At 41.5% G+C, this 14,420-nt stretch overlaps 1 long non-coding RNA gene across 1 annotated transcript in view; it reads left to right on the top strand.

The window, feature by feature from the left end:
- LOC138990988 (uncharacterized) overlaps positions 1-14,420 on the top strand; it is a 426,908-nt gene that overhangs the window by 280,541 nt on the left and 131,947 nt on the right. The gene's annotated exons all lie outside the window — the stretch shown is intronic.

Here is a 14,420-nt window from a genome sequence, read left to right as displayed (position 1 = left end):
AACTTCATTTTGCTTTAGCCTTAACATTGCCCTTTGATGATAATGCCTGTGTTTCTATTTCTTTCTTTCCTTTTCTGTCCCTCCAAATCATCTTATTATGTAAAATTTTATATGGTCCTCAATCCTTTTCAGAAATAGTGTGGGTATATATAAATGAAATATAAATGTTCTAATACCATATTTATGCTCTATGTTGTGTTGACTATAATAAAGCATATAGAATCAACAAGGCTGAAGCAGACCACTAAAATGTATCATACCATGAACCAGAACACCAATAAAAGCAATACTTCTACTAATAAAAATGCTGGCAGTTAGCTCTCTCCAGTATTTGCACCAAGCATCACTGTTAGTTAACTATTTACTTCCTTATAATCCCATAGGGTTGCTCTTCTTTGAGATGTAGGCCTTAGAGAGCATTTGCTTCTGAAAGACTCTATTTTCATCAAATTTAGAAATCTGATTCAGTCTAAAGCCTTCTTCATTAACCCATTTTTTAAATACAGATAGAAAGAAACCACTGTTTAACAGTGTTAAACAGTTTTATACAGGTAGAAACACAGTTTAACAGGTAGAAACACCAAGGGCTTATGAAGCTACTAAATCAGCTCCCCCCTGCCTTTTTTTGCAATAAAGAATGAACATGTGTCCATTTTCAGCTTTCCTCCTGAAGCTTTCATATAATTCTAAAGTTTTCTTGTTAATTATGAGAGCTTGCCCTGGTTGCTTTAAACATTGTGCTGGAAAAAAAAAAAAAAAAGCTATGTACAAACCAACACAAATTTCATGTTATAGCAATATACCAACATCATTTCTCTGTTTACCAGTTCTGTAGAAAGTAATGTGCATGAAAAACTCTGGTCCCATTCACACTAATGTGAGTTAGTCTTTTCATTTCATACAATTGCATAGCATCTACTCTTAGGTTTTGCATCAGTTAAGACTCTGTTAAGAAAGAATTTATCTCAAAATAACTCAGGTTAAAAAACTAAATAAAAAATAAATCTGCTCATTCCTTCTGACTTAAAGGTTGAGGTGAATCCCAAGGCAGGGCTGAAATGAGGTAATGAAACTCACGGTTTCAGTGGATAGTTCTTCATTAGAACTTTCCATTTCTATATCCGCTTTTAGTGCTTCTCTTTGTGTGTTGGTTTCACTCTCTTCAATCAAAGATATCTTTCTTCTTTGAGGCAGGGAAGATGCACCCTGGCAGCATTCCTTGAGTCAGGAACCTCATACTGAAACCACCACTGTGGGCAGGGGGATGGTGCCAATGACTGGCCAGACCTGGTCATGTGTTGAAGCCTATAGCCAAAGGCAGGTAGGACATTGTGACTGATAAGTCATTCCAAAATTTCGTGGAATGGCCAGGATGTGGAACTGGGTCCAGTGAACCAAGGAAACTGGGCAGACAATTCAAGTGACAGCTTACCACTACATGAGTGCCAATACCTGAGCACTGAAGAAGTACTGAGTATAAAAGGAAGGGGTCGCACAGAGTCGGACACGACTGAAGCGACTTAGCAGCAGCAGCAGCTGAAATTAGGAGTTAAAAGATCCCTAATAAATGTCAGCCAAGATAATGGAAGAAAGCTAAGTGATTCTTCTCAAAGTCAATGTAAAAATATTAAAAACACTAATACATATGCTGAGAATATAGATGTCAAGAAAGAAGTAGAAGTCAGGACAGAAGGTTAAAAGAACCAAAGAAAAGATATATGTTCAAAGAATGAAAAGGAAGAGAAACAAGAAAAAGACAAGAAGGGGAAAAAAGTAATAAAGAATAAAATCTCCCTATTAAGAAGGATGTTTTTCTCAGGTGGCGCTAGGGTGTAAAGAACCTGCCTGCCAGTACAGGAGACTCAAGAGAGTCGGGTTCAATCCATGGGTTGGGAAGATCCCCTGGAAGAGGGCATGGCTACCTACTCCAGTATTCTTGCCTGGAGAATCCCATGGACAGAGGAGCCTGGAGAGCTGCGGTCCATGGGGTCACAAAGAGTCAGACACAACAACTGAAGCAACTTAGCATGCACACACACACTAAGAAGGATGGGCAAGAGGAACAGAAGAGCAAGAAAACCAGTAGGAAAACCTCAGTCCTAGGATGTGAAAGCATTAAGAAAGATTATGAGTGATAATAGATATTTTAATATGTCATGGATTTCATTTAAAGTTTTTATTTCATATTGGAACTATACGTAGTAATTTGTTTCTTAAGTAAATAGGAAAAATGCCTGAAGAATATGTGAATGGCACTGCATGATTGAAGATGAACAGCTAGAGGGAGTTAAGGCCTAGGTTAAAATCACACTTACTTTTAAGTTTGGTGAGTCAGAATCATTTTAAGTGCTAAATGGTAATTCTTATGAAGTTACCTGGGGGAAAAGTATTAACCATCACAAGACACATCAAAGTATTAACAGGCATTTTTAACTGGGAAGGGAAATCAGCACTTGAAGTAAGAATTCAATTTGGATTCCGGATAAAAAGAGGCAAGGAGGAAATTACGGTAGGTTCTGAAATTTAGGAAAATGGAGGAAAGAAGTCTTTTTCAGAGACTTTCTATAAAAAGCACACATGATTGCTGATACGTAATTGTTAAATATAAATTGAAATGAGTTTAGTCATTCTTTTTGTGATAAGATCACTCACTAGTTACAGATGCCATGCAATTAAATTAACTGTAAAATTGCTAAGAAAAAAAAAAGGAACTGAAATGGCAGAATTCTACTTGACTTTCTGTAAAACGAATGGTTCTGAAAGTGTCATTGGAAAGTGTCATTTAGCTGCAAGGCCTTAAAGGTTGAAATTTAAAAAATGAACACATATCTAGGTTATGTGAGACAGAGATTATCAGGATCCTCATGTCCATGAAGAACTACTAGAAAAAAAATGAAAAGAGCAGAAACATGCAATCTGATCAACTAGTCTAAGTTCATTCTTAAGAACTGCAGAGGAAGATAGGGACATAATTGCTGTTTGAATGATATCCTCAGTTCAGTTCAGTCGCTCAGTCGTGTCCGACTCTTTGCGACCCCATGAATCGCAGCATGCCAGGCCTCCCTGTCCATATATGTATAAATGAACTATAGTGCTATACACTTGAAATGAACACAACATTGTAAATATTAATAACTGCATGCTCAATTGCTCAGTTGTGTCCGACTCTCTGAGACCCCATGGGCTGTAGCCCACCAGGCTCCATTGTCCATGGGATTTCCCAGGCAAGAAAACTGAAGTGGGCTGCCATTTCCTTCTCCAGGGGATCTTATCAGCTCAGGAATCGAATCCGCATCTCTTGCATGGGCAGGCAGATTGTTTTTTTTTTTTTACCACTGTACCACCTGGGAAGCCTCCATTGTAAATAGCTATCCAATTTTAAACAAGATCAAAAAAAAAATAAAACAGAGAAGTCAATCTGTAAGTGTCCCTATGTACATTATCTTGAACAATTAAAAAATTTAAGAATCAAATGTATATATCTACATTTGCTGAGAGATATTTGTTCATCCAGTTTGGGCAAATGTCACAGAATTTAGAGCCAAAGCCTAGGACAAATTCCCAGCTCTACCACTCACAGGGCTTGGACAAGTTAACCTTTTGGAATCTGTGTTTTCATTTGCAATAGGGGGGATTCTTCAAGAAACAAACATTTTTGATTGTCTTAGTACATGTGGGCACAGGAATAGTGATCCACAGGACATGGCTGTGGTTGGCCAGAAGCTTGTATTCTTTGGCAGATGGTGAAAACGCTGTAATCACAGGATTGCTGAGATGACAAGAAGAGTGAAAGTGTTTGCTTAACTATAAGATTTTATGCAATTGTTATTAATGAATAAAATGATTCATAGTTTGCTAATGGGAAAGCTCATAAAAATTAGACATTTAATAATGAAACGCTAGATAAGCTTTATTGCCTCCACAAGATTTTATAATCCTATTCTTCCAAACCTCTTCTTTTGCGATGTAATATAATAGTCTTCTCAGGTGGCACTAGTGGTAAAGAATCTGCTTGCCAATGTAGGAGACATAAGAGACGTGGGTTCGATCCCTGGGTCAGGAAGATTCCTCTGGAGACGGAAATGGCAACCCACTCCAGTATTCTTGCCTAGAGAATCCCATGGACAGAGGAGCCTGGCAGGTTACAATCAATAGGGTTGTAAAGAACTGGACATGAATGAAGCGACTTAGAACACACAGCACACGATATAATACTGATTCGTTTATTTATAACTCTCCCTTTCAATTTTGTTCCAGACAGGGATTTAAGACTTTCCCAGTCCTGCTCCATTAATCACCGTGACCAACTATGCCCATGATATAAAAGCTAATATGGCTGGACTTCCCTGGTGGCCCAGTGGTTAAGAATCCACCTGCTGAGGTAGGGGACATGGGTTCGATCACTGGTCAAAGAGGATTCGACATGTGTTGGGGCAACTAAGACCAGGAGCCAAAACTACTGAGCCCACAAGCCTAGAGCCTGTGCTCCACATCAGAAGAAGCCCCTGCAATGAGAAGCCCACGTCCGGCAGCAAAGAGTAGACCCTACTCACCGCAACTAGAGAAAGCCCTCGTGCAGCACTAAAGACCTAGCACAGCCCAAAATAATAAATAATCAATTAATTAATAATAAAAAAAAAAGACTAACATGACACTCCTTCTTCCCAGGCTCAATTCTTTCCTTGTGGAATTGGGAGGAGGAGATGAGACAGACATTTCATCTTACTCCTAATTCCCATCTACTTTAATATCGCTGGGAGGCCCAGAGTCATTCATTCAATACCTCTTGACATCTACTTACTATCCTAGGTTTGCAGCAGTATCATTTGAGAGGCAGCAGTTTCCCATTTGGGCGGGAGCATTCAGTGCTCTGGGCATGTCTATTGCATTTTCTAGTCCATGGTATCTTCTTTGTGGCCTCTTTTAAATCATTTACATCAAACTGATAAGCTTACAGATGGTCATCAGTGCTTCTACTTATATTTGACACCAACACAACTGCCTGCTTCAGGAGCATACGTGCTACTGTATATATTGTATATATTGTATTTCCTTGGGATAGGGTATTTTGGTTTTCCGCTAGTTTTCATAAAATAATACAAGCCTACATGAGCATAAGATCTTTATATTTGGAATATGGGAAAGAAAAGTTTATTAATTGGAAAGTTTCACCATGTGTAAGGGAAGAGAACTAAGCCAGCTAGTGAGTTCCAGTTCCAGTGGTTTTCAATCATGTTAAAGTTGACTTAGTGGGATCATATACCAGGGCAATCCCCCCTTTTCCTTACTTGTATTAAAGGTGATGGATGGAATGAAACCTGAAACCAAGAATGAATATTTGTGAAACCAATGGAAACATTTGTAATTTTAAGACACATTGTTCAAGTAGTAGATAAATGGTTGGTGATGGCTTGATCAATATTCTTAAGAAAGGAAAAAAGTGTGATTGAGGGCCATAGATAAACACTTATTATTGAAAAAAACGAAAGAAACTGTGTTACATGCACAAATCACATGTATAGGACTATACGGATGATTTAAAGGATTTTTTAAGGTAATTTTGACTGTTGGAGAGTTTCACTTTACTCATTGACCTTCAAACCTAATATGCAGCTCTTCAGTTCAGTTCAGTCGCTCAGTCATGTCTGACTCTTTGTGACCCCATGAATCGCAGCACGCCAGGCCTCCCTGTCCATCGCCAACTCCCGGAGTTTACCCAGACTCACATCCATTGAGTCAGTGATGTCATCCAGCCATCTCATCCTCTGTTGTCCCCTTCTCCTCCTGCCCTCAATCCCTCCCAGCATCAGAGTCTTTTCCATTGAGTCAACTCTTTGCATGAGGTGGCCAAAGTATTGGAGTTTCAGCTTTAGCATCATTCCTTCCAAAGAAATCCCAGGGCTGATCTCCTTCAGAATGGACTGGTTGGATCTCCTTGCAGTCCAAGGGACTCTCAAGAGTCTTCTCCAACACCACAGCTCAAAAGCATCAATTCTTCAGCGCTCAGCCTTCTTCACAGTCCAACTCTCACATCCATACGTGCAGCTCTTCAGTAAACCAAAAAAACAAAACCAAAAACACGAATTTCTTGGTTTTGTTTGCAAAGATGTAGCTCTCATTGAAATAAAAAATAATATCAAGTATGAAAGCAAAAGATACTTAGTAAAAGTATAAGTAAAATAATAGAAGAGAGAACTTGATATTTTAAAGGATAAAACTTAATCATCAAGTTGTATAGTAAATGGAAACCCAATGCATGATTAATAAATGGTCCCCAAAGAAATTTTGGGTACTATTTGGTCAGTAAGACAAAAATGCTTCTTTTCCTAAGTCCCTAATGCCTATCTCAGAAACCACCTATGTTTAAACAGGAAAATTCTCTTTACACCCATATAAGTAGTATTATATCGATAAGATAAAATTGATCTGATGTGGGAAAGTGCAAAGGGCTTGTGGTGTGGTCTTGGTAAATTTTTTTACTTGGGTAATTTAACCTCTGAATTTAACTCTGTTCATCTATTAAATGGGGGTAATACCTTCAAAGATTATTATAAGAATTGGGCTAGTATATTTAAAGTTCCTTAGCATAGTGCTTGGGGCTTCCCTGGTGGCTCAGCAGCAAAGAATCTGCCAGCAATGCATGAGCCGCAGGAGATTTGAGTTCTATCCCTGGGTGGGGAAGATTCCCTGGAGGAGGTCATGGCAACCCTCTCCAGTATTCTTCCCTGGAGAATCTCATGAACAAGGGAGCCTGGCAGGCTACAGTCTACGGGGTGGCAAAGAGCTGGACATGACTGAGCGACTGAACATGCACGCACCATGGTGCTTGAGCTCCTAGAAAATGGAGCTCTGTGACTTTTTAGAGCTCCAAAAAGACTGCTATGATTATTACAACTGGCCTGGACTGCAGTGTTCTAATGACTTGAATAAATTAATTTTATCCCCATGACATTTACTTCTACATCATTAAGTTTCAAGAACAATCATAGAAGAGATTAATACAGTATTTAATCACCTTGCTTATTCTCTGACTTCTAAAATTTCAATAATAAAAAGTTACAGAATTTTAAACAAGGAGAAAATAAATGGAGGAAAACTATATTTTTTCTTTGCCATAGCTTCCGTCATGTTCAACTCTTTGCGACCCTGTGAACTGTACGTAGCTTGCCAGGCTCCTCTGTCCATGGCATTCTCCAGGCAAGAATACTGGAGTGGGTTGTCCTGCTCTCTTCCAGGCTGATCTTCCCAACCCAGGGATGGAACCTGCATCTCTTATGTCTCCTACATCAGCAGGCAGGTTCTTTACCACTAGCGCCATCTGGGAAGCCCCCTGATTTTTCTTTAGTCAGTTTTATGTAATTTTCAGAAAATATAGTTTCAAATAATAAAATTACATGATTAGAAACAACTCTGACAGATAAAGAGTTGAACACTGCTTATAACTTATAACCACAAAAGGATACTTATTTCAGCAATAATCATCAGAAGCATGATGACTCAGTGGTTACAGGTCAGTGAGATGAAAACCAAATTCTCTTTCTCTTATAGTCCTGTTTTGAAGAACTTTGGTGGGAGAATTCTTACTGCTTCTTGAAAGTGATGTCAGTGTTGTAAGTCCCATATCTGACTACCCTGATTGGAATTCCTGATGAAACATGGCAGTTTTCTTCATCAAAAGGGAAGCATTTGAGCCAGTTGAAATATAAGGTGAAACTCTTCCTAAGGTTATGACTTTACCATTATGATTGTTTGGGGCATTCTCTGGGGAACTATAGTATTTTGAGTTGCTTCTTACAAAAGAGAGCTGGGTGGAACCATAAGGCTCTAACATCATTTGAGAAACAAATAATATACTCTTGACTAAAATGTTAATCCCTTATTCAGTCTGGGAGTGAATGGAATGTCCTGCACTTAGTGAAATAAAAGTGTTTGATCTAGATCTCTTAGCAGTTTAATCTTTCATTCATAACCCAACTTTCCCCTCCTTATTTAAAGAAGTGGGGATAATTGAGAGAAAAACAGCCACAAGGGCATGTGAAAAAAGCCTGTTGCTCCCCTCCACAAATAGTCACTGAGTTACCCACATGCCAGGTGCTGAGAATCAGCTCTCCCTTTACTGTATGTGTATCACCTTCGGACCTCAGCCCCTGCAATCACTTTGCAGGGATCATATTCTTCTTTAAAAACAGGACTAAAAACAACTAACTAGGAGATACAGACTTCCACCAGCTACCTGTGCCCCACTATGCCCTGACCTCCAAATGAAGTTTTATGCATCTTTTCTGCATATTGGCGTGGAGGGGGGCCAGGTGGCGGGGAAACATGATCAGAAATGTGCCATACTACAGTACAGTTTAAATGACTTACTTCATTACCATTGCCTTGAGGGTAACCGAGTGAGGGGTGTTTAGAAAAACATCTTTATAGTTTGAATGCATTCCTAGTATATGACGGGCATTGCCGTAAGAAGTTTATATTTTTCTCTTAAATTCTACATATTTATCATTCCTATCTGAGCTCAGTTTTGCCAAGTTAAAAAAAATGGGGTAACACTTCAAAATCTTCTCATGAGAATTAAATAAGACCTATGGTTGTTGTAAGTGGCTAACATCTGGTTCTTTGAGATTCCATGGACTGCAGCATGCCAGACTTCCCTGTCCTTCACTATTTCCGAGTTTGCTCAAACTCATGTCCATTGAGTTGGTGATGCCATGCAACTGCCTCATCCTCTTGCCCTTTTCTCCTGCCCTCAATCTTTCACAGAGTCTTTCCCAATGAGTCAGCTCTTTGAATTAGGTGGCCACAGTGTTGGAGCTTCAGCTTCAGCATCAGTCCTTCCAATGAATATTCAGGGTTGATTTCCTTTAGGATTGACTGGTTTGATTTCCTTTCTGTCCAAGGGACTCTCCAGCGTCTTCTCCGGTACCACAGTTCAATAGCATCAATTCTTTGGCGCTCAGCCTTCTATATGGTCCAACTGTCACATCTGCACATGGACATCTATAGGGCATTTGTTGACAAAGTGACGTCTCCGCTTTTTAACACGCTATCTAGGTTTGTCATAGCTTTCCTTCCAAGGATGAAGCGTCTTATAGAAAGGAGGGTAATTTGGGACTTCCCTGGTGGTCTAGTGGCTAAAACTCTGTGTTCCCAATGCAGGGATCTGGGTTTGATCACTGGTCAGGAAACTAGACCCCACATGCCACAGCTAAAGACGCCTCGTGCCACAACTAAGACCAAGTGCAGTCAATTAAATAAATGTTTTTTTAAATGAGGGTGATAGATATTGGCCAAAAAGTTCATTTGAGATTTTTCATACAATGTTACAGAAAACCCTGAATGAACTTTTTGGCCAACCCTTTCCCATGGGTTGAGCCCTGCGGTTTGTTCCTTCACATACTTCATCTTGCTCTTCAGCTCCATTTTAAGAATGAGGAAAATGAGGTTAAACAGAAGTGACCCAAACTATTTCTCCTCAGTGGAAGAATCTTCACCAAGAACCAAGAGTACAAATAGATATGGAGTGCTTACAATGGTCAGGCATTTTTCTTGGTTGCAGTGAACAAGACAGGTCTGTCTCAAAGAGCTTTTGGTGTAACTATCCAGAAACTGTTTGGAGGTGGGGGTGGGACAATGGCTCACAGAGAAGAAAATTCAATGGCACCGCTTCGGGCCATGGAAGGTTTAAGAGGCCTATTAGACATCCAAGGTGTGCAGTGTAGGAAGTGGAGAGATATGTCTGGAATGTAAGGCAGACATCTGGGCTAGAGATAAAATACTGTGTCATCAGCCTATAGGTAATATTTCAAAGCTACGGTGCTGAATGAGATTTCCTGAGAAAAAAGGATAGGTGGAGAAGACTGTTAAGGGCAGAGAACCCGAGGCCCTCCAGCATTTAGACATCTGACGGAAGAGAAATATTCAAGAACCGCAGAAGTGACCAATGAGGTAAGTAGACAATCACATGTGTCCGGGGTCATGGAAGCCTAGAGAAAAATGTTTCAAGGAGGGAGTCATCACCAGTGAAGTTACTGTAAATTCAAATAAAATTTAGAGAACTGACCACCAGCTTTGGCACAAAAGTGGTCTTTCATTGAGCAGATACATATTGAGTACCAACTCCACACTAGATACTGTTCAAGGGACTAGGGCTACACCTGTGAACAAAACAGGGGAAAATCCTTGTCCTCATGGGATCCCCAATCTATGAGGGGGAAAAAGATAAATTATAGTATGCTAGCTGATTCTGAGCACTTATAAGAAAACTAAATAAGCTGTGCTTAGTCGCTCAGTCATGTCTTTTTGTGACCCCGTGGACTATAGCCCACCAGGCTCCTCTGTCCATGGGGATTCTCCAGGCAAGAATACTGGAATGGGTTGCCATGCCCTCCTCCAGAGGGTCTTTCCAACCCAGGGATTGAACCCAGGTCTCCCACATTGCAAGTGGATTCTTTATCATCTGAGCCACCACAGAAGCCCAAGAATGCTGGAGTAAGCAGTCTATCCTTTCTCCATCGGAACTTCCCCACCTAAGAATTGAATTGGGGTCTCCTGCATTGCAGGTGGATTCCTTACCAGCTGAGCTACCAGGGAAGCCCAAGCAGGGCTTTTTCAGTCTCAAAGAGTTGGGCATGACTTAGTGACTGAGCAACAGCAAAGAATAGCAGGAGAGAGAGCTCCAGGTGTGGAGGGCAGGGTTGCAATTTAAGAGTAATCAGGCTCTAGACCTGGAGCCTGTCCATTATTCCATTAATAATGAAGCTTTCCTTTGCTTCTGAACCCGACTCAGTCTTGTTCAACTGATATGAAGGACACTGCGACGAAAGACCTTGCTGAAGCCCTTCTCGAAGATTCAGCCTTAGCAAATAGAATCTTCCCTATAGTGTTGGGAGAACTAGCCCAACTAGTTGTCCATTGCTGGCGGTCAGAGGAGGAGTGCACACAAGGAAGACCTTCAGAAGATAGCCGGGGAAGCTACGGGAATAGCACATGGAAGGGCATCCCAGGAAGAGGGTGCAGGAAGGACAGCGGCTCTGAGGCTAGAGCTGGCAGGGATTAAAGAGAGAAAGAAAAATAAAGTAAAGTAACAGCGCTGGGGTGACTGGTGAAACCTTGAATGAGCAGAGGGAATGAGGGATGCAGGCGGCTGGAGGAAGAGCATTTAAAGAGGGAAGAACACGTGTGAAAGTGCCTGGCAACGTTAAAGACTCGGAAGGAGGCCAGACCGGCTGCAGCAGAGTAAGTGAGGAAGAGGGTGACTGAATGGGGCAAGAGGGGAGTGGAGCCTTCATTGTGAGACAGGAAGCCCGGGTTTTGGGCTGAGGAGCACCTCACAGGTGCTCCCATATTGAGCAGACGCTATGGGGGCCAGGAAGAGGTGGGGAGCAAAGTCCAAAGCAAGGAAATTAGTTAGGAGGCGATTGCTGTAATTTAGCAGTGGGTAAAGAATCTGCCTGCAGTGCAGGAGACACAGGAGACATGGGTTTGACCCCCGGGTAGGGAAGATCCCCTGGAGAAGAAAATGGCAATGCACTCCGGTATTCTTGCCTGGAAGATTCCATGGACGGAGGAGCCTGGTAGGTTACAGTTCATAGGGTCGCAAAGAGTCAGACGTAACTGAGAGACTAAGCACACAAGTGAGAAATAGTGGGGCTTGGGACAGGAGATATCAATAACTGAATGCAGTGAGAAGTGTAGAGACTGTTCTCAAGGTAAAGCTGATGGGATTTGCTGATTAGCTGGATGTAAGCCTGCAAATAGACTCAAGCAGGATGCCGCAATTATCTGCCCGAGTTACTGGAAGGATGGAGTTACCATTGAGTTGGGGAGACACCAGGAAATTTTGGTTTTAGAACTGGGAGATCTACTGCTTAGAGGAAGAGGCTGGCCTTAGTGGAGGCACACATAGTTCATCGCAAGTACCTGTGGGCAGGGGGAAGCAAGTTCTCTCCTGGTAGTTTCTAATTTTTTTTTCTTCCGGTGAAATAGCAATCAAGGTCATCAACCAAGAATCAATATGCAGGGAGGTGTTTCAAGTGTGAAGAGAGAAACAGTTGTCAAGGGGAGGCGGGGAATGAAGAGACAGACCATTGTAATAAATTAAAACTCATGGGCAGTATTAAGGGCCCACTTGACCTTGGCATAGTTTTCTTCAGCCACATTAAGGCACTCAAGTATGAGTCTGGAGTCAGAAGAGAGCTGGAATGAACTGTGATTGATGGATTGCAGAGTACAGTGGAACAGGAGGAGGGGAAGGGCATTGAGCATTCAAGGAATTCACTCCCTGCAACGCTGGGGTAAGAGCGGAAGTGAAAACAGTCACTGAGAGCGTCAGGGGAAACTGTGTCCCCAGGGGAGAGACAGGTTTCACTTAGAGCAAAACAAGCAAACGAAGCTTTCGAAAGGATGAGTATTGGGGGGATTTCTTACTCTTACTAAATAAAGCTGTTTCAGTGGCTGTGGTGCAACTGGATTGGAGTAAGTGGGTCAAGGAGCAAGTGAGAAAACAGAAGTTGACAGCAAACTGGATAACGCTCTCAAAAAGCTCTGTTGGAAAGGTGCCGTGCATGTGCTTAGTTGCTCAGTCATGTCCCAACTCTTTGCGACCCCATGCACTGCAGCCCACCAGGCTCCTTTGTCCTTAAGGATTCTCCAGGCAAGAATACTGCAGTAGGTAGCCTATCCATTCTCCAGGGGATCTTCCCGACCCAGGAATTGAACTGGAGTCTCATGCACTGCAGGCGGATTCTTTACCAGCTGAGCTACCAGTAAAGGTGCTGGAGTTAGCCAAATGATTGAAGGCAAAGTTTGTTTGAGATGAAAGGTATCACAGCGCACTTTTATACCAATGAAAGAGGGTAAAAATTGACAATGCAAGAAAGAAATGGAGTAAAATGTGGGGATCTTTGCGGTGGCAAAGCCCTTGAGGTCAGCAGGTGCTGGGATCCAAGGCGTAAGTGGAAGAACTGACTTTAGAATTCTGTAGAAGGAAAGTGACAAAGAAGGCTGGAGGCAGGAAGGCTGGCAGAAATGTGAAATGGGGAGATTAGTTAGTTCTTTGAATCTATTTATCTCTAAAAGTCTGAGGAGGTTATCATCTGAGAGGTAATGTGGGAAGGTTGGGTATTTGATGTCAGATAAGTAACACTGTGAGAAATAGTCACCAGAGAGAGAAAGTGAACTTACTAGGGAATTACAGGGCATCCCAGGTGGTTTAGCAGTAAAAGTATCTGCCTGCAATGCAGGAGACAAAGGAGACGAGGGTTCAATCCCTGGAGTAGGAAATGGCAACCGGCTCCAGTAGTCATGCCTGGGAAATCCCATGGAAAGAGGAGTCTGACAGGCTACCGTCTATGGGGTTGCAAAACAGTTGAATACAACTCAGCTACCACCAGGGAATTAAAGGTTTGTTTGGCAGCAACAAGTGACCACCTGAGAGGTGTGGTCAAAAATCTGAAGTGAGATCAGTCAACATACTTGTGCACTTCTTCCCATCAGGCCTTGCTGCTTGGGTACAGGTGCCAAGAAAGTGGCTCTCAAAGACTGAGGGTTTTGACAGGTATGATGGAGGGGACAAGATACACGGGTTAGGATGTTTCCAATAGTGTGGTGCAAATGCCATCATCTATGCTTCATAAGGAAGGAAGCAAGGATATGAACGGAGTCATGGACAATGATAAATGGTAGGATCAAGGGGCTGGAAGTCTAGATGAGGCTAAAGACTTGCTGGAGAGAAAGAACTGGGGTAAATGAATTCGAATGGCTTGAAGATCATCAACTGAGGGGGCTAGTGGATGAGATGATGGTTTTGGAGATGGTGCATTATTTTCTCTCCCAATTAAACAATAGTATTAACCAAATAAAACCTTATGATCAAGATGCTGCTGCTTTTGGCTACATTAAAAAAAGCATTTTCTGATTACATCACTGGGCTGGTCACGGTTTACTTCATCAGGAGAGTTTGAGTGAATATCACTTGATTTGAACTTTACAGCTGATCCCACTAAAACATGACTGCTCTACGTCACAATATAGGGACATCTGTACAGCATAAAGAGGAAATCTATAAAATTGATTTGACATTAGCATTGAGTGGCACATCTGGTCTTAACTTTTCATGTAAATTTATGTTACCAATATTAAAATAAGAAAATGCTCATTCTGTAACTTAGTGGAAATTTTCCAATGGGTTCTATTATCACCAACAATTTTGAAGAGTAATAGGAATTCTCTGGAAGTATATACAAAAAAAGATTAATTCAAAGGGAAATATTTTGCCATTAAGGGGTTTAGAAATAAACATAAAACACATTCATGGGACTTCTTGTGTGGTTCAGATTTCTCGCTTTCACTCTAGGGGGCATGGATTCGATCCCTGATTGGTGAACCCCACATGCAGGACAACGCAGCCAAAAAACCCA

The sequence above is a fragment of the Bos mutus genome, chromosome 15 (genome assembly GCF_027580195.1).
Source record: "Bos mutus isolate GX-2022 chromosome 15, NWIPB_WYAK_1.1, whole genome shotgun sequence".
Lineage (NCBI taxonomy): Eukaryota > Metazoa > Chordata > Mammalia > Artiodactyla > Bovidae > Bos > Bos mutus.
The sequence above is the reverse complement of the archived record's forward strand: the minus strand, read 5'-3'. Positions and strand labels throughout refer to the sequence as shown.